Source organism: Podarcis vaucheri (assembly GCF_965113315.1).
Source record: "Podarcis vaucheri genome assembly, chromosome: 10".
NCBI lineage: Eukaryota > Metazoa > Chordata > Lepidosauria > Squamata > Lacertidae > Podarcis > Podarcis vaucheri.
The window spans coordinates 33333652-33355733 of NC_138748.1; the positions used below are offsets into that span (position 1 = coordinate 33333652).

At 42.5% G+C, this 22082-nt stretch overlaps 1 protein-coding gene across 4 annotated transcripts in view; it reads left to right on the forward strand.

Annotated features, from left to right (window-relative positions):
• The window catches only part of SYT1 (synaptotagmin 1), a 344728-nt gene that overhangs the window by 192017 nt on the left and 130629 nt on the right, over positions 1–22082 (forward strand). The window lies entirely within an intron of this gene.

Sequence of the window (22082 nt, forward strand, 5' to 3'; positions counted from 1 at the left end):
GAAGGACCAGGTGCGCAGCCTGGGAGTCATTTTGGACTCACAGCTGTCCATGGAGGCACAGGTTAAATCCGTGTCCAGGGCAGCTGTGTACCAGCTCCATCTGGTACGTAGGCTGAGACCCTATCTGCCCGCGGACTGCCTCGCCAGAGTGGTGCATGCTCTGGTTATCTCCCGCTTGGACTACTGCAATGCGCTCTACGTGGGGCTACCTTTGAAGGTGACCCGGAAACTACAACTAATCCAGAATGCAGCAGCCAGACTGGTGACTGGGAATGGCCGCCGAGACCATATAACACCGGTCTTGAAAGACCTACATTGGCTCCCAGTATGTTTCCGAGCACAATTCAAAGTGTTGGTGCTGACCTTTAAAGCCCTAAACGGCCTCGGTCCAGTATACCTGAAGGAGTGTCTCCACCTCCATCGTTCTACCCGGACACTGAGGTCCAGCACCGAGGGCCTTCTGGCGGTTCCCTCATTGCGAGAAGCCAAGTTACAGGGAACCAGGCAGAGGGCCTTCTCGGTAGTGGCGCCCTCCCTGTGGAACGCCCTCCCACCAGATGTCAAAGAGAACAACAACTACCAGACTTTTAGAAGACATCTGAAGGCAGCCCTGTTTAGGGAAGCTTTTAATGTTTGATGTATCATAGTATTTTAATATTCTTTTGGAAGCCGCCCAGAGTGGCTGGGGAAACCCAGCCAGATGGGCGGGGTATAAATAATAAATTATTATTATTATTATTATTATTATTATTATTATGATGTCTGCTTGCCAGCCAGAACAGTCTTCCTCTCCTCCACCATGTGCTGTTCTGAGGGCTCTCTTGTTCTCCAGAGTGGATATGAGAGAGGAGTAGGTTTGGCAAGGGAGGGCTAGTGGTGGCTCTTACGTTGACTTCTGCTAACACACTGGGTTGGTTGCATGTGCGGCTTGGGTTTGCCCTTGACCACATGACCAACATAATGTGTTGCCCTGACTTTTTGACTGCATCAACTGTGGATCATGCTACGAACAGTTCATATTTTGTGTGAGATGAGCATTCCTCCTCTTTCTACTTTTTTTCTACTTTCTGAAGTCCTCAACCAAGCATAATCTGTTCTTATGACTGCATCTAAGCCTATTGCTCTGTGCATAAAAATTGCTTGTTTGAGCGCTAATCCCACACTGGCATTAGAAGAACACTAGAAGAAGGCATTTCAGATTCTAACCTTCCTAACGAAACAACAATAACAAGAAGAAGGGATAGAGGCAGAGGAACTGCTTTGGTCACACGCTGTCATTTAATTTTTCATATGTTGGGTGTCTGTAATGTTCAACCTGTGTTCCTAGAAGGATGGTGCATCTGGCTTTGCTTCTTGCAGGTTATCACTCCCTGGAAGCTTAATATTTATTCTTCAACAGAGGCAGTGTACATGTTCTATTGAAAGTTCAAAGATGTTGAAAAATCAAATAATGTTTATGCACCTAACCTGCTCATGGGTTGCAATCCTATACATGCTTACCAGGAAATAATTTTCACCTAACTCAGAGGGAATTACTTCTCTGTAGACATGAATAGGATTGTGTCGGTGCAGTTTTCCAACATTTAAGAGTGTAAGGAGTGCAATCCCATAATATTACTTTAGTGTGCAAATTGTATTCTAGATGTTGATAAACAGCCATGGGGATTTTTTTATTATTATATTTTTGAAGAATTTGTAGCATATAATCAAAGCCTACAGATTGTCCTCTTTAGATATTATGCAATGACCCCGGTTCTCTTGTATCATTTGCAGCGGAAGGTTACATGAGCAAGACATTGTTCCAGGCTTATACAAACAACGCTAAGCATTACCAAAATGTCAAATTCAAATAAATATTTGTTGTTTTAATCTGGGCAATAGAAGCCAAAGCTGCTGCCAGCAGAGCAAATTTTGCTTCCTCATCTGTTTCTTTCACTAATGCCAGATGAAGAGCAAAGCGGGACTGATCAGTGGGCACCAGCACACTGCCTGATCCCAATAAACCATAAAACCTCACTTATTCTGATGAGAAGAGTTACAAGCACAGCCACTGAGACTGGTTCCATGCTCCTCAGAATCAGTAAACTGAGATCACTAGAAATGGCTGTGGTTTTTTAAAAAGAAAAATGGTCTCTTACTGTTTTGTTCCAACAAATTTGATATGCGTTAAGAAGCAGGCTTGTTAACTAAGCCCCTTTAGCAAACTGGTATTTTATAGAAGATGAACAACTACCCACCATCAAGCCCTGGGGCCAAGGGCATAGTGCTGCTTGTTGTTTTTGGCGTTGCTTGTGTGCATTGCCACTGCTGAAACTGATCCCCTTGATTTTATGACAGAGGATTGATTCCGAGCATGCCAGTGCTAACATCAGCTCAAGCATGAAGACCCAAACACGGCATTTCTGGTGATGTTATAGGTATTATCTAGTTGTGCTAGTGACACTCATACAATTGCATGAAAAAGAACAACTATGAGAAAATTAACTGCTTGCTGGGAGAAGGTTCAGATTTTACCAGTATTACGTTTTAAAAAGCTCTATTTTCAGAGCAGACAACACGGATCCACCACAAGAAATGAGTAACAATTGCACATTTATTGTGCTCAACAAGATTGTCATAATGGCCCTGAAAGTGACCATCTCACAGCTGCCACTGACCATCTTGCATGAATCCCAGCCTCCCACCAAGGTACATGTTACCATATGTATTCTCTGATTCTGCCATATGCTCTTGAGATCCGAAAGGAAACACAGTGACAGAGATGAGAATCCGTGCCTAGTGTTAGAACATTCTTCTATTGCCAAATTAACGAAATCAGTAGGAGAATTTGTTGCTGGAAAGCAAACATTTGAAACCTTTTCAGGTGTTTTCTTAGAGAGAACCACCCACCCGGTGATGGAGTATCATTGAATTTGTTATCCTGCAAAGTCTGCTTCGGCAGTGACATTGTGGCATATGATGCACCTCTTGCCTACGGTAACAGTCATGCCAAGCTGATAGACAGATGTCAGAAGGGGGCCTTTGGGGCAGCCCTGCCAAGAGCAGCTCATTAATTAGCTATTTGAGTTGTAAAGAAATACAAAATGAGTGTGACAAATTGAGCCAGGTGCAGGGGAAGTTATTATTTATTGCTTCTATTTTTAAATTAACAGCTGTGTTTGGTGGTGTGGAGCAGCTGAGGGAGTCCAGAACGATACCTTTTATATAACTACTGTTAGACGTGCCTTAGTGTGACACTGAACTTAATTGCTCTTTTCCAAAGGTAACCAGCGTGTGTAAGAACTCCTTGACTTTAATAGGATTTACAGCCGCTTAGCACATGGCACCGGTTGATTGTTGGAGCCATCTGGTCAAGTTCACTAAATTTATTCCATGCTCTTTGGCACGGCGTCTCGTGCTTACTCCTGCTCTTTGTTTGCCACACCCCATAAACCAAACTTTATAGGACCATAACCTGATTTAAGTCCTGCCCTATGATTATGTGCCGCTTTTAATTAAGTCTCTACACTGGTCTCCATTGCAATCCTAGGCTTCTCACCCTTACCTCTAAATATTATCCTCTCTAAATATTGCCCCCCTTTATTTTCTTGTCCTGTTCTTACCTCTGTTCCTTTCGCCATGCTGCTCTTAAGGCCTGGAACACGGGCATGGTTACTGGTAAACAAATCTGTTTCTCTCACTTCCAGCAACCACAGATTCACATTTTTTGTGCTATCTACTATATGATAACTACCGGTCACTTGTTTACCTGCTTGTTTCCCTCCCTCCCTTTTATCCAGTGATTCTCTATCATTCCTCCTTTGCCCTATCCATCTGTGCTGTACCCAGGGGGAAAGGCACATCCAAAGAGGGGTGTCCCATATCTTCTATGGGCCCATACCTGACAGAGGGATCCCAGAAGGAACTGGTCTGCTGAAAGGATGGATTTCTTTCAGGTCTGCTGCTTCACAGGCCAGCTTCCACCATGCCCCAAGTTGCTCAAGAATAAGTACCGTCTTTCTGTAGGCCTCCTCTCTTGGCCTGCCTGGCTTTTGTGCTGTTGGCCTTGGCAGGCTTATGTTCAAAACTCCTGTGTCTTTCTATGGAGGAAAGGGACTGTGTGGACCTAGAACACAGCTGCTTTTTGGAAGTGAAGCACAGTAGAATATCAAGGAAAGAGAATAATGTTCGGGTGTGTATGTGCACTAAATACAGGGCAGGTATAATTTGTTTTTATTTTATTTAAATAATTTCTGTAATGCTTCACATTTTCCAAGGAATTGCTATGTAAGTTTACAACTTCTCCTAAATAATTAAATAGAATATTACAAAATAACAAAATAAAACATTAGAAACGAGAATCAAATGCAGGTGCAGTAATGATCCACACTGAAACAACATCCTTAACAGGAAAACAAAATATTATATTGCACATTAAAAAATCATTACGAATAAAAAGCAAATAGAAAAACACAATAAAGTTCCATATGCAAAAAAAATTTAGGAAGTAATCAAATTAAATAAAATGGAAATTGCACCTACAGTATAGTGTGTGTGTGTGTGTGTGTGTGTGTGTGTGCATGCGTGCGCACACACACACACACACACACACACACCAACTCCTGGTAGTAATAAATATAATATACAATCAACTCATTCACCCACCTTCATCTAGGGCAGGGGTTGTCAACCTGGTCCCTACCACCCACTAGTGGGCATTTCAGGATTTTAGGTAGGCGGTAGGTGGTTCTACAGCACAAGCTGAATCCTCCTTCCATTGAACACTGGTGGGCGGTAAGGAAATTTTACCATCAAGAAAGATGCATTAGTGGGTGGTAGGTATAAAAAGGTTGACTACCCCTGGTCTAGGGCAATACAGTATCACACAAACAGCAACATAACCATTCTTTTCTTGTCTCCTACCCACGGAGGGCCTTACCTTATTCTATCTTTCTAAGATGGAGTGCTTTTTATTAAGCAACTTTAGAACACTCAACAATATTACAAACCTCTAGGCTTCAAAAACACAGCACACACAACCACACAATTCCAGTGACTACTCAATAATACATCTCTCAGAGATTGGGATCAAGAGGCATTATTGAACTTTTAGGAACATAGGAAGCTCCCTTACACCAAGTCACAGCGGTAGACCATCTGGCTCAGTACTATGTGACTGGCAGCAGCTTCCTGAGGATTTGAGACAAGATTCTTTCCTAGGGATTGTATCTGGAACCATTGATATGCCACCTAGACAACAGCCTCCCCCAAAGGCAACCAGGGAGCCAAGGGAAAGTTGGGTGGAAGAATGGTGAAGAGAGCAGGAACCAGAAGGATAAAGATTCTCTCTCTCTCTCTCTCTCTCTCTCACACACACACACACACACACACACAGGTGTCAGAACTCATAAGATGTTCCAGAATGACATTTTTTGGATGTAGGTGGGAAATCTTGCATGTTCTAGGAACAGGATAAGTGGTGTATAGTGTGCAGGGAAAGCTGCGGAGAGGCAGGGAGACCCAAACTTCATATACAGTATGGTCTCTGCTTTTTGTTGGCATTATATTTTCTGTTACAAGACTGGGGAACCTCCTCCATTTGTTGGACTTCTACTCCCATCTTTCCTGACTACTGGCCATGCTAGCTGAGGCTGGACTCATTAACACCTGGAAGGCTGCAGGTTCTATTGGCTAGGACCATTAGAGAAATACAAAACAGAGCTTGGTTGGGGACAGGGTCTTCATTCATACATGAAGGATGAATTGGGAGTAATCCATCTCTGTGTGTATAGTTCTACTTCCTCTGTACTGTTTCCTAACTCAAGCTGTATCTGTAGGCACCATTTTTGGAGTACTTAACTGTGATCACACAAGTGTGAACGAAATGTTAAATGAGGTGTCAAATTAAACTGCAGAGCATGTAAAAGTACTAGAAAAATAAGCTTTTCTCCCCAGGTTGCAAAAGATGGCAAGGAAACTTTCAAGCAGGGTATCAATCATGGGAGGACATATAGAGCCCATATTCAACAAAATGTTGAATCACCCAGTTTATTGTGTGTGTGTTGTTGTTGTTGTTGTTGCTGTTGTTTAGTCGTTTCCGACTCTTTGTGACCCCATGGACAAGAGCACGCCAGGCATTCCTGTCTTTCACCGCCTCCCACAGTTTGGTCAAACTCATGTTGGTAGCTTCAAGAACACTCTAGTCCCGTTCTCCTAGTGCCCTCAATCTGTCCCAGCATCAGGGTCTTTTCCAGGGAGTCTTCTCTTCTCATGATGTGGCCAAAGTATTGGAGCCTCAGCTTCAGGATCTGTCCTTCCAGTGAGCACTCAGGGCTGATTTCCTTCAGAATGGATAGGTTTGATCTTCTTGCAGTCCATGGGACTCTCAAGAGTCTCCTCCAGCACCATAATTCAAAAGCATCAATTCTTCGGCGATCAGCCTTCTTTATAGTCCAGCTCTCTCTTCCATACATCACTACAGTGGTACCTCGGGTTAAGTACTTAATTTGTTCCGGAGGTCCGTTCTTAACCTGAAACTGTTCTTAACCTGAAGCACCACTTTAGCTAATGGGGCCTCCTGCTGCCGCCGCGCCACCGGAGCCCAATTTCTGTTCTTATCCCGAAGCAAAGTTCTTAACCTGAAGCACTATTTCTGGGTTAGCGGAGTGTGTAACCTGAAGCGTATGTAATCTGAAGCGTATGTAACCCGAGGTACCATTGTACTGGGAAAACCATAGCTTTAACTATATGGACCTTTATTGGCAAGGTGATGTCTCTGCTTTTTAAGATGCTGTCTCAGTTTGTCATTGCTTTTCTCCCAAGAAGCAGGCGTCTTTTAATTTTGTGACTACTGTCACCATCTGCAGTGATCATGGAGCCCAAGAAAGTATTATCTCTTACTGCCTCATTTCTTCCCCTTCTATTTGCCAGGAGGTGATGGGACCAGTGGCCATTATCTTAGGGGTTTTTTTATGCTGAGCTTCAGATCTTATTTTGTGCTCTCCTCTTTCACCCTCATTAAGAAGTTCTTTAATTCCTCCTCACTTTCTGCCATCAAGGTTGTGTCATCTGCATATCTGAGGTTGTTGATAATTCTTCCAGCAATCTTAATTCCGGTTTGGGATATATATTCATGAAATTTCTACCTCGTCTTTCCACTTCAGTTGAGGGGGATAGATTGATGTCTCATTCAGGGACTTTCACACCAAAGCCAAGATCCCTTATTCAACCATCATTCGGGTGGTGGTGGTATATGCAAAGGTTCCGTTCCTTTTGACTTCAGTGGGTGACCAATATTGTATGGCAGGAGATGGTCATATAGGCACCCTGGTCTCAAGCTAGTTAGGGCTTTAGAACTAAACACTTTGGACTGTTTCCAGGGTGGATTAGCAGTCATCATGCTCTATATAAAAGAAGAGTGACGTGCTTCCAACAAAGGCTTTGGCCAAGAGTCTTACTAGTGCATTTTGTGTCTGTTTATGCTCTTTTAAGGCAGAGCCATGTAGTGCACATTACAGGGATGCAATCTTGATTTAACTAAGAGATATGTAGCTGAAGCCAGATCCAGAAAATACTGCAACAGCCTAAGCTGGACAATGACACTCCTGGCTATAGTTATCATCTGGGGATTCAAAAGCAAGGTTGCATCCAGGAGAATCCCCAGGCTGTAAACTAGATTTCTTTTTTCCTTCAAGGTGAGTACTACCCTGTCCAAAATGAGCTTAACCCTTATCATTGGATCAGCAGTCCTACTAGCCTAGATTGCACCTATCTTTTCTGGGTTGCACTTCTTTTTGTTAGCCCACATCTAGTTCATTATCCAACCTAGATAAAGTTGAGAACCTCCATGTCCAGATGAGATGGAAGGAATAAAGTTGTGCATCATCTGCAAACTGCAACAGGAATTCCAAATCTACAAATATATAGTATGTGTGGTAAACAGGTTGGGAGCGGAGTTGGGAAATGAGGCATGTGAACCTGAAACTCACCCTTGGTCTCATTACATGAAGGTTCAGATTGTGTGGAGTATATGATGCTGAACAGGCTGTAGGAAGTCCTCAAAAAAGCACATTTCTATCACAGGCAGTTTTGAGCCATTACAGTTGTCATCCAGGTACATTTTCAACTTATTTGTCCAAATGTATTTGAATGCCCTATAGAGTGAATGTAATTTATACTGATACACCGGAGGATTTAAGAGGACTTTACCTGGCACAGTCTGGATGGTTTGCTCATTCTGTGACTTTTTCATTTATATACTAATATTACAATTAAGTTTGAAATGGTCAAAAAATGTATCTTGAGACATCAGGCTTTGATTTTTGACAATTTCACACACACACACACACACACACACACACACACACACACACACTATCATTTTTGGAGTCAGACATGTGGCCTTTCTGATATTTTTGTATGGATCTGCAATGCCATCCGGTGGCTGGTCTGGTTAGTGTGAGATTTATGCATTCATTTTCTATCTGCTCTATTGTTCCCATTGTTGCTTAATAGTAAAGAATAGTAATATATTGGGATTTCATCTACTTTAGCTTTCACAGCCAGGTTATTTCTTCTGGTAGTAAAGCTTTCTGTTTACAGAAGGCAGAGAGCAGTAATTATTGAGATGATCCCATAGCAGCTATTTATACAGCATGTGGAATGCTCTTGAAAGCTACCCTTGGTTGCATCTAGTGGTTTTTAAACAAATATGATAGGAAATATGCAGAACATGAAAGCAAGGGAATTTCGCTTGCTGACTTCAGATGAACTGGCATGCTAGCACTAGCAAAGCAAAAATGCAATATTAAAGAAGAGCAGCTAGCTGTGAAAGTTGAAAATTATGCAGGTAGCCTTCATTAAAGCAATTGTACCATAAATAAAACATGTATGAGAATAACTTTGATTGCTTCATAGACCACTTGGGCACTTAAATAACCAGTGGACTGTTCAGTGTGAACTAGGCTGTGTCTTGCCAATCCAGGTAATGATTAGAGCTGAATGGAGCTGGAGCAAGAGTTGTGGACCAGAGTAGTTCCTGGGGACCAAAGAGCAAAAGGGCTTTTCCAGACTCTGAACCACTCAGGAGAGAGGAAGGAAGGTTGAAAGGACTGAGGTTCATTTTGAACATGCAACATTTCACAAATGACATGCTTGCAGCAGTCCTATTTTTGTACTGAGGTTGTACTGCCTGGAACTGCACCATGACATATTGCTAAAGGACTACTTTATCCGCTCTAAACATGTACTCTGCAACGTTTTGTTCTCCACTGATTTAAAAGCTAAGCAGCACTTGTTTATCTGGATAGATATATTACAAAAACATTATCCGACAGTATTCAATACCCTGGCCATTATATAATTCCTCCTCTTTCCTTTCCTCTTGGCTTCTTATTTCCCCTTATTGTTGACAGAAGTAATATAGCTCATAGCCTTATTCAGGTGCTATTGTCAGAACCGATGTAAGGAGGAGTGGGGCTGTGCAGGCTAGCTATGTTTATATGCACAATGGCTTCACCCCTCTCTGATGGGAGATTTTTCATGCGCTTAGCTGAATGCACACAGAATTCTCCACAATAACAGGCACCCTGCACTATTATGGAAAGAATTTGAAGTGCATTCAGGCAAACATAGGAGGAATAGTCAGTGATGGAGCCAGAAAACAAGGTCTCCTCCTTTCACAGACTAAGAATTTAAGTTGCTGAAGAGGGGAATTCCAGGTCCTTGTGAATAACCTTAATAGGATAGAAGAAGCATGATGCCTGATCATTTTAGTACACTGTTGTGAACTGCCCTGGGATCGTCGGATGAAGGGCGGTATATAAATTCAATTAATAATAAAAAAATGGCAATAATAATAATAGGGAAGGGTATCCTTTCTAATATTGACTAATGTAAGTTTGACCACTGAATCTGCTAGGTACATTTAAAAAATCCAAAGAATAATTAAAGTACAGTGGTACCTCTGGTTACGTACTTAATTCGTTCCGGAGGTCCGTTCTTAACCTGAAGCACCACTTTAGCTAATGGGGCCTCCTGCTGCTGCCGTGCCGCCGGAGCACGATTTCTGTTCTCATCCTGAAGCAAAGTTCTTAACATGAGGTACTATTTGTGGGTTAGCGGAGTCTGTAACCTGAAGCGTATGTAACCCAAGGTACCACTGTAATTGAATACTACCCTCTCATCCACATCACCATACCCCTTAGGTACATGATATTGCAGTTTCCCACGTCTTCCAGAGGAAATGTGGTGAGAACTATAAAGGTGTGGGAAGCAAACCTGTGTGCTGCAGCTATTCTATGTTATATAATGAAGCCATTATCTCAATTCCATACAGTGAATTTGCCTGCTTGCTATTGAGAACATAAGGCCACACTGACGGATTGCATAGCTTGCCATTCCCATTATTCTCACTTGGTTCGTCTGAAAATTAAGAAGTGTAAAATTAGTCTCTTCTTTGAATGTGAGATTGTGGACAGAGTGATAATTATCTCACCAAAAATCTAGAAATAAGCACATTTAATTAGCTCTTTCCGTTTGATAGCCTTTATCTTTCTGCTGCACCTTTAAATAAAGGTAATTATTTAAATATCTGGAGTCTATTAAAAGATGCATTAGCATTGGCATTTCAAAGTGTGAAAAAGCCTTGCAGCAACAACTAAACTGGAATATAAAATATGTTTATCCATCTATCTATCTATCTATCTATCTATCTAACTAACTAACTATCAAGTCATTCATTCCCATATAGTGACTTTCGCATGGTCCAATTACTTATCATTGCTGCCTGGCTTGTAGTACAAAAACAAACCCACTCAAGCAATAAGAGAAACTGGGAAAGAGTCCAAGAGGCGAGGCTGCAAATAATTTAAAAAGTAAATGCAATGTTCACCAGAAAAAGATAATACAGTACTTATCTGGGGGCACTGGGAGCAAACCTTTAGTGCAATGATTCTACCATTCCGCTTATGTTGTAAGTTCTCCCAACATCTTCAGGTAATGGAAAGTTTGAAAACATTTCCTTGGTTGATTTCCTTCAGGTGAGACCAGTGTGACCTCTAATGTTTTGATGGGCTGTGAGAAAGTGAGAAGGGGGGGGACAGGATAGGGATAAAGATAAGAAAGGCCATTCTCACCCAGTGCAAGCTCAACCCCCACACCAGGACAGACTCCCCCTTCAAGAAACAGAGCTGGAGCGCCACACATTCAATTTACAGGCATCAGTGAAGTGAAGTGGCAGGCTCTGCCCCCCTCCATCCTAAAAGCACTTTGACATATGTCTGCAATGTGCCAAGGTAAGATAGGGGTGAAGCTTGCTGCCATGAGATTGTTCCTGCCCAATATATGCTTACTGAATGTGCAGTCACACCTCCAAAAGGTGATTTAGATATAGCATGCATGTGCCATGTACAGCTTGCTAAGGCTCATCTGAAGGAATATATGTTCACCCAAATAATCTTGCTCAAGCATCGTTATTACGCCTAACAGCAGTAATATGAAATTATTACTACTGCTGCTGATGGTACTGCATGCATAACACCAGCTTGATATATCTGCCATGTACTATAGGTATTTTGTTATATTTATTAAACAATATGTCTGTGTTTAAAGCCCTGTTATGATGGAGTTTTGCAACTTTCCTCAAATAGACAGCTTGTCACTGATATAGAAGTAATTATTTAATTACATAAATCATCTCCCTACTCACTCTTTCTTCCTTTCCTTAAGAGCATCTCAGCAAAGAAATTTTGTTTCATACAGCCCCAAAATGCTACCAAGGAAAGCTGAAATAGATTTCTGGTCCTCAAACCATATTTATAGCAAACTGAGTCTCATACTTGACACACCAGCTTTACTTGGTATATACTGTAATTCACCAAAATAAACTTGGTTTAAATTCTCAAAGGGAGTGCTTTAATCCTGTCTGTGTATTTTCAGAGAAATTGGAACTGGTGTAAGGAATGAATGGGAGAAGCCCTCATACTGTTCAACATTAATCTGCACTGCAATATTCCTTCAAAGGGATGTGTTTATTCCTCCCAGTTCTGTGCTTCAGTCCTTGTGTAAAGCAATAGTTTCCACTAACGTTTCATTTCCAAAAAAGAAAAGTACTCTCTCGGGTTTACCTAGAATTTCTTTAGCCCCAGGCATGTTGTGTGTGTGCAGGACAGAAAGTTGGCCTTCTCAAGGCTGGCCCAAGATATTTTGCTGCCTGAGGCAGATGACAAAATGGAGGCTACTCCCCATTCTGTATATAGAAGTGAACTGGAGTGGTAGCTGAACCTTGTTTCAACACTAGTGATGGAATACTTGAGGCAGCAGCCTGCTTTGTGGAATCTACAACATGCCATATGGCATATACAGTTCTGTTCTCCTCACAGCATTTGTCACTTGAGGTGGTCACCTCATTCTGCCTAATGGTAAAACCAGGCCTGACTCCTCTCTTTATTACTTTATATCTTAAAGTTGAGCCCTGGCTCAGATACATTTCCTATGCTTTCTGATAATGGACTAAATTAGAGGTAAGGTAAGGTAAAGGTAAAGGACGCCTGGATGGTTAAGTCCAGTCAAAGGTGACTGTGAGGTGCAGTGCTTATCTCGCTTCCGGCTGAGGGAGCCCGCGTTTGTTCACAGACAGCTTTCCGGGTGATGTGGCCAGCATGACTAAACTGCTTCTGGCACAATGGAACACCATGACAGAAGCCGGAGCGCATGGAAATACCGTTTACCTTCCCATCACAGCAGTACCTATTTATCTACTTGCACTGGTATGCTTTCAAACTGCTAGGTTGGCAGGAGCTGGGGCAGAGCAATGGGAGCTCACCCCATTGTGCAGATTCGAACCGCCAACCTTTTGATCGGCAAGCCCAAGAGGCTCAGTGGTTTAGACCACAGCACCACCCGCGTCTCCCAAGTGAACTAAATTAGAAGACAACTGGGAATGGGTCAGCCTCATACCCACACACTCCCCTCTCATCCTCCTTCACTCAAGAAGAAAAAAAAATAAAAGGATTATGGCTTGCTGTCCGAGTTTGTTAACTACCTAGTGTTAGAATAAAACACAGCCCCCCAAATTAATACAGAACATTAAACCCCAATTTAGTCAAAACATACATGTGAAGGTGAGAGGAAGAGGAGTATGCAGCCTAGTCCTGAACATCTGCACCATAGTCCAAGATAATCCTTTTAACTGGGTTAGAATGGCTCTAAATCCTGGTTAGCAATTTCCCCCTTTGCACTACAGCACTTACATTTTGAGAACAGAGTAGTAGCAGCAGCAAGTAATAATGCAAGCAGAGTGAAAAGGATAAGGTGAACTTAATGTAGATCATCCCTGTATTTTTAACGGTTGTGTAGAAGGAGCTCTTCTTTAAAAATGGAGGAAAATATAGACAATCCACCCATCACAGAATCAGAACTTTATTAGCAAAGCCAACAGGCCACAGCTATACAAGAATTAGAAATAAAATAAAATAAACATAAAGAGAGGATAAAAACAAACAAAAGGAGGTCCGTCAGGTGAACACGTCTGTCACTCAGATGGTGGCCCTTAATTTCACAGCTCTCTCGATGTACCTTGCGACCTTCTCTGTTGTCTGACTGTCCGTATCAGATAAGAGAAAGAACAGTATAATGTCTTGTGGACGGCCGGGGTTGGGGAGAATGAGTGGAGTAATAATCTCATTCCTTAGGTCTTTATAAAGGGGGCAGGATAGAAGGACGTGGGACACTGTTTCCGTGTTACCATCTCTGCATGGGCAGAGTCGTTTTTCAAATGGAGTCTTTTGGTAACGACCTTCGAGTACGGCAGAGGGAAGAACATCCCATCTTGTGTAGAAGGAGCTCTTCTTTAAAAATGGAGGAAAATATAGACAATCCACCCATCACATGTGTCAGTGTTTCAGCTGCCATGCCCCCAGGGGATTTATATGCACTTACATCAAGCTATGGGGCATGAAGCTCAGTACATGCTGAGAACTGGGGGCTAATCAACATAGGTGAATACAATCTCAGTTTGCTGCCATTGCTTTTTCCAGTTTGTTTTTTTTGGGGGGGGCATATGCTTCGCTGCTCTTAGAGCTTTCCATCTCCAAAGTACTGCAGTAGTCCCGGCACTGGTGGAATGCCATGCTCCACCACCACAAGTTATTACAGTCAATTGGCAGGCAGTGCTTTGGGGAAGCAACCCCTTCATGTTTTGTTCCCTAAGAATCTGCTGATTATGGACTCACGGGACCTGTGTGCAGGATAAACAAGTAATTAGTCAGGCAATCTCCAGGCTTTAATCAGGGTCCCCAAGCCACAAGTGATAGCTGGAGTTGCTTTGTGTGGGAGGCAGAGAAGTTGAATTTGTTGAGACTAAAGATCACTGGGAAAAGCAAAGTTACATTGTGCTTGTTTTCCTAAACGTTTCAACACATTACACAAATGTTACAGGCAGGCAAGGAGTAGGGTCCTCCACACACACACACACACACACACACACACACACACACACACACACTTATGTTTCTGCTGACTGCACAGTAGCTGACTACTTAATGAAAAGTTCAAGGAAGTTCAGAACCTTGCTGAATGGTAGCAAAGTTGGTTTCCTTTGAACATATTGGAAAGTGTTAGGGAAATAACACTTTCCCACTGTGGAGACAGCCAGCTGCTACTGTATTCTCTCTCTCTCTCTCTTTCTGGTGTACTTTGGCAGTAAATTTCTTTTACAGCTGTGATTATAATTTGCATTTTGAGAGCACTAGCTTAGGAATGAGAGATGTTTAATAGTCCTGGCAGTTATTGATGTAAATACTTGGAAAGGTGGTGAAGGTTCCAGTGTCTTCTGCTTGTGAAGCAAATACATTTTAAATAATACAGTGTCACCATCGTGTAACAAAGTGAGTAGTATTACAAGTATTCTCTTTTATAGAATACATACTACACACGGCATCAATAGTAAGTTAACTTTTTTCTTATTTGGATATTATTTGGATTTGTTTTCTATATTATTTTTTGCAACCTTTCAGAGAACTTGCTTGTAATAGGATGCATAAAAATGCTGTTAATAAATAAAAAAAATAGGTTAGTTGTGCAGTTGTCCATATTATTTCCTTACAAAATGCAGGCTAACTCTTTTCTGTCACATTGGGAGTTGGCCAACTTTCCAAGACCACCTTCTGGTGGTGAGTGTCGCAAAAGTCAGCATGGTGACCAATGAACACTCATGCACCATGCAAATTGACACACTAACACCACATTCTCCCTCTCTCATATCGCGCGCCCACACACACACACAGAGAGAGAGAGAGAGAGAGAGGAGTTGCCTCCAGCATTCGAAACTCTCATTGTTCTAGGTGCATTTTGCAACAGGGAATTTCATTAATGCAAGCAGTTTTTGAGGTCTGGGTGCAGTACTGTGCCTAATTCGGATTCAAACTACCACTGCTGGAAGAAAAGGAAGATTATTTTTTTCCTGCCTCCCCACTTCTAGCCACTCTCTGAAGACTGGAGAAGGGTCTCTCATAAGAATATTAGGGGGATGGGCAGGGGAAGTATGGCTTTGTTTTTTGCAGTCTTCAGATGAGGACTAGACCATGTGAAAAAGGAATATAAGATTTTAGCTGTAGTTCATTCATTTTCAGCTTTGCATTCTTGTTATAAAAAAGCACACCTAGAAACTCCATTGTGGCACCCTTAACTTAGGTTTAAGGTGCCATTTAAGCTCTCAGCTTTTGTATATCAGTTTCTAACGCTGGTTGCCAATCCCACCACCCCCACCAATAAACAGACGACTAGGAAAATGTTTCTTTGTAGTGCATTTTCTTCCTATTGCAGTGCTGGTCTAGGAGAAATTGACAGCTCTGTCCTAGCCCAGCACTGCAACAGGGTGGAAAAACAGCAGCATTGCAAGAAGGTAAAAGCTCTTTCTTGCAATGCTGCTGCAGGAGCCAGCGAAGAGGGGTTTTTCCAAGGTGAGAAGAGGCATCCAAGTTTGAGAGAGGGTAGCCTTGTCTTTGGCAGCCTGTGCAGTCAAGCTTCCAAATTGCATGTGGAACCTACACACACAGCTGTTTTTCCAAAAGTATGGACAATGAGGTTTGAGGCCAGCAAGAAACAATGATGAAAGTGGGGCCAACATGATTGCTGATCATGTGAGAGGCAGTGGATGATTGGGAGTACAATAACTGAAATGTGCAAAATACATACGAAGAAGTGGAGGTATGAGAAAGCATTCTTCATATTGCATTTTTCAAATGTATTTTACTAATCCTGTGGTTGCTCAGCCAAGTGTTTGGGGGGGGGAAATATGTACAGTGATACCTCGGGTTAAGTACTTAATTCGTTCCGGAGGTCCGTTCTTAACCTGAAACTGTTCTTAACCTGAAGCACCACTTTAGCTAATGGGGCCTCCCACTGCCACCACGCCGCCAGAGCACGATTTCTGTTCTCATCCTGAAGCAACGTTCTTAACCCGAGGTACTATTTCTGGGTTAGCGGAGTCTGTAACCTGAAGCATATGTAACCTGAGGTACCACTGTATAATCAATCGCTGACTCATTCAGAAGGGACAATGTAATCTGTAATGCAGATGTAACAAAGCAAGCATGTTCCCCTTTCTACATTAAATTTCATTGGAATTGCTCCTTATAAACTTAACTACTGAACAATCAATATTTGTGGCTTTGGGGGACTTTTACAGGATTTATTAAATATATTGATTTGACAGTAGTCAGCCATATGATAATAAACTGATATTTATTCAGCATGCGCAATGAGGATTTTATTGATGTAAACTGCCTTGTGATTTGTAGAATTGTGCTGAAATTATTTCAGAACAGTGAGAAATCTCTATGGGTGATATTAGAATTTAATGCCTAAAAGCATTTGTATGTTAATTTGCATGAGGGTTTTTTCATCTTCTGTACAGTATTAGAGAAATCTCTTGTTGAAAATCAATACAGATTTAATCTTCAGGAAACAATATGTAAGCGTGAATGACGACAAGAGTCATCATGTGGGAGGAATTTGCTTATTCATAACTTTGGCAAACAGGAAGGGACCTTAGTCATTTTACTGCAGTATTTGTATGTCATAGAGAAGCATAAAGTTTAAATCTTGTTCATTCACATAGTTTGGCAGGTTATAATCATCTCAGAATTTTTTTAATACATTGCCACAAAGTTATTGGTTGGATCTACTTTTCCGGAATGTCACATCTTACTTTTTGGCACATAAGAGAGTAGGTTTGAGATGGTAAGTTATGACCAGTGCTTTTCTTTTAGAAAAAGAAGGTTGCTGGTACTGTGTACCCTTGAGTACCCCCAGAAAAAAAACCCAACACAGGTTATGACTCTATCAGCAATGTTCGTTTTAGTTCACATTGACAAACCCCTCAACTGTCTGACAATGATTGGTGCTTGAGGTGCAACAACTTTTTTGGCTTTGCCTTCGGATTACGGTATTTTTCCCCCATAAAGATTCCCCTGGATTTAGTAAGGTTATAAACCTTGTAACCATCCCATTGTAGGCTAAACACTTGCCATTTGCACTCTCCAAAAACATGGATTTGTATCACTCAGACTAAGGAAGCTCCAGCTATGGAATGTCAAACATGTTGGGTCTAACAATAAAAGAAAAGCTGCATAACAGATGCAAACTCCCAGATGATTATGAATTAGAAGTGCCATAGATTGTGCTTCATTTATGCATGTGACTGCACTTACTTTTTATTTAAATCTGCACTCCATTCAAGTTGCTCAGGGATGGGGAACCCTTTTCACTTTGAGTCACATTCCCTTCTGGGCAACCTTATGAGGGCCACATGGGAGTAGTGGGTGAGGCCAGGGGCCAAAGTGGACAGAGCATTAAATATAGATTTTACCTTTGTATAGCAAGCTAGTTTTCTCACAGCCACATTCACCTTTCTGTCTTCTATGCTGGCATGCTGACATACTCAAGGAGGGCTGGTGTAGGATATAGCCTGGGAAAAGTCCTGAGTTCTAGGTAAAGAGGTTAATTTGGCCCCCAAGCCTGAGGTTTCCCATTCCTATTTTATGTCAGCTGCATCCCGTTGCTGACAGAGGGGGGGAGAGCGTGGAGAGGCAGGAATGCGGAACCACGGAGGAGGAGCCTAGTTGCAGTAGAAGCCTGAGCTCTGAGAACAAGGAGAAGGAAGGGGGGGATGTCCAAGGGAGAAGACACAGACTGACAGTTTAAGCTCAGACTCAGAGGGTGGGCCACTGGAAATAGCTCATCCCATGACACCTAGGCACACAAGAATTAATGAGAGGCGTGAACAGGAAAGGAAGCGAAAGTGGGGCTTTAAATGTGGAAAGAGGAAGGGGCTCGGCAACAGCTAATTTGGAAGCAGACGCTGAGTGACTGAGCTCCAGAGTGATTTGTGTGTTTCGAGCAATAAACCTGGGTTAATTACTGCTGGAGTCATCTCGCTTCTGTGGGAGGGACCCAACCATTACATTTTATCTTTACAACAACCACATTTTGACTGAATTAAGTGATTGGCTAAAGATCAACCAGTGACCTACATGGGGACTTGATGGTGAACGCTGAGTACCCTAATAGCCAGCAGCAGAGCAAGCCAATCGGGGGCCTGGGGCGGCGCATGTGCCCTGCACCCAGGGGTGGAGCCAGATGGGGCAGGATGCTCCGCAGGGCCTCTGAGGAGTCTGCCTGCCTTCTCCCACTCAGCTGCCCTACAGCTGGGGGGGGGAGAGGCAGCGGGCAGACCATTTGGGACAGCGCAGAGCCTGCGGGCGCCCAGTCCACCGCATCACTCCCAGGAGAGACGCGCGACTCAGGCACGCTGCAGGCCTTGCGGTGAGTGCCACCCGTCATTTTGTCACCCTCCTCAGTGTTGACATCTGGGGCAGCCCGTCCCCACCGCACCCCTCTTCCTCCTCCCCACTAATAGCTCAGGTGTTCTGTGCCATCTCTGTGACGGTTCTTGATTAGGTACTGCTGCAAATCTTAGCTCACTACACTGTTCTTCTTTTACTTTAGCTTGCTGTCTATTAAATGTCTTTGGCATATACCAGTTAGAAGCTTTATAGCAGATCTCGGCGCATTTGTGCATGCCTCATTAAATGTAGTGACCTCTAACTGCACTGTGAGTCCACCGAGGATAGTTCCTGGAGATCTGAAGACTCTGCTTGTTTCACTGTTTTCCCTTTCTTTAAAACAAAAAGAAGAGGGGGGGGGAGAGAGAGAGATGTAGTACTTTACATTGGCACTCCCAATACAATTTCCAAATGTGATGCCAAAATTGGAAGCAAATAAATTACAACATTTGACTTAATTTTTAATTAACTGAAAGTCATCACTGCAAATTGTGTCTTCCATTACAAGCCAGAATTCTCAACTGCCAGACCTGAAATAATTAAGCAATATATTATAATTAAGAAATGTAATTTTAATTTAATTATGATATATCATACAACTGTTTCTGATTTAGTTGACATTCATTGAGAAACTGCTATAATATCCAATAACACTCCAATATGCAGCTGACTTTTCATGTTTTGTTTCAGAGTATCTGGCAGTCTCCAGAACCCATAGAGGTGTTGTTTCTCTGTTTGGAAACAGCCAGCTTGCAGTGAAAATATTTGCCACCTAGGCTGCAACCCCCATGCACACTCGCTTTAGGAGAAAATCCCATTGAAATTGTGATAACTTCCTTCCAAATAAACATTTGTATTCATTCATTCATTCATTCATAATTTTCATACCACCCTTTATCCAAAGATCACAGGGCAGTTCACAACGTAAAAATGCAATGCAATGAAGGTGTGAGGGGAGCTTCCCTCGAGAAAGCATTTCACAAATGGGAAGCCATTGCGGAAAAGGCCTGTTCTTGTGTTTCCATCCTCTGGGCCTCAAGTGGGTTCAGGTCGCAGGGTCTAAGTTGGTTCATATGGGAAGAGGCGGTCCTTGAGGTATTGCAGTCCTGAGCCATTTAAGCCCATTACCAAGGCAAGACAATGGCCCAGCACATCCACTGCCACACCTGCAGATGTAAAGGAGAAGTATAGCTGTGTGCCATCAGCATCTTGCTGATATCATACTCCAAAACTCTGGATGACCCCACTCAGGATTTTCATGTAGATGTTAAATAGCATGGAGGTTGTAATCGCAACCTGGGAAACCGCACATTGAATTCCCATTAGCCAACATGGTCAAAGATGATGGGAGTTGCTGTAGTTCAGCAACATCTGAAGGCCCACAGGATCCCACCCCCGACCTTGTAGGATGCTATTGCACTGTGATGCTTTTGTAGTATTTGGTTCATTCACTTGCACACACAAAACATAAGCAGAGGCAAACAGCATGCACAGACCTAAAGTTAAAGGGACCCCTGATCATTAGGTCCAATCGTGGCCGACTCTGGGGTTGCGGCGCTCATCTCACTTTATTGGCTGAGGGAGCCGGCGTACAGCTTCCGGGTCATGTGGCCAGCATGACTAAGCCGCTTCTGGCAAACCAGAGCAGCGCACGGAAATGCCGTTTACCTTCCCGCCGGAGCGGTACCTATTTATCTACTTGCACTTTGACATCCTTTCTAACTGCTAGGTTGGCAGGAGCAGGGACTGAGCAACTGGAGCTCACCCTGTCATGGGGATTTGAACTGCCAACCTTCTAATCAGCAAGTCCTAGGCTGTGTGGTTTTACCCACAGCGCCCCCCTCATCCCTTACTGCACAGACCTACCAGGCAGCAATTCTGCCTCTGTGTCTCCCTGCCTCTGCTCCAAAAACTGCTGCTTTAGTCTCTTCACACATGTACACCTTCTGTCTCTCTTTTGCTTGGGAGTTTCAGATGTGCCCCTGTCTCCAAACTCTGGTGGCTTTCCAATCCCAAACATTCCAAAGAGATCTCTGTATCAATAAAATAACTTTAAACGATTAGCTCCCATAAGGAGACATTGGTTACATATTCCCCATACATTTAAAGCATGTAAAGCAGCCCACCCCACCCCCCAAGAATCTAGGGAACAGGAGAAATTGTAGCTCTGTGGGGGTCAAACTACAGTTCTCAGGATTCTTTGGAAGAAACCATGTGTTTCAAGTGTATGGTTTGTACATTGGCATTGGCATTCCTGGACAGTTAGAAGGGGAAGAGGGAATGGGAAATACCATTAAGGAAAGTGCCTTCTACTATATAACTGTTGGATTCTATCCAAATTTTTTAACCTTCTCTATTCCCTGCCTCCTGGAAAACGTAAATCAAGATGGTACATATAGCACAGTGATTTGATGTGGTGGGTAAGATACCAACGCACAAATAAATGGCTTGGATCCTGTTTCGGTCACTCATTTGCTACATAAGCCTTTCAACCCCCACCCCACCCCCAGTGCAAATGTTGAGCCAATTATCTCCCTTTTTGGAATTACTGATATTACACTTTGAGATGCAAGCATATGCATAGTCATGACAGTTGGAAGAATAAAGAGTTATAATTTGATTCAGTTACCCATTTGAACACTTCCAATGGCATCCAAGGGAATGCATGGGTACGTTAGATGACATAGAATTTGCTTGTAACTTGTGTATTTATTTATTTTTTTATCTATCTGATGTTTCTTGAATCTCTTGGTTTGATGTGTCTTTCATTTTATTCATTTGGGAGGAAGGTATTGGGTTGGTTTTCTTTTTTTCTTGTTTTAGATAATTTCCCAGTGGGATGCTACAGGCTTAGTTCTTTCTGGAAGAGTGCAAACAATAGTATACACAGAGCAATAATGAGTGATTGTTATCGCTCCAATCCCTTTTCTCTCTGGTTTTCTGAAATTAAAAAAGAGACTTATTATTCAAATGACTCTTATTTAGGACATGGCATATCATCAGAACAGCCTGTTCAGAACTAAAGCAAACATTTGGGCCAACCCTCAGGCGCTATTCGGATTGTTCTAATCAAAGCTCCACGAAAGTGCTTTGCTTTATGCTATAGCTCAAGTGAAGGGATCACAAAATGCCCATGAAAAAAGCATTAAGTTGAAAGTATGTTAATGTAGGAGTATATTTATTTAAACACTGTGGGTGTTCCAGTCTGGAACTACCTACTGATGCAGTGGTTTCATCAATATACCAAAGAGAAAAGTA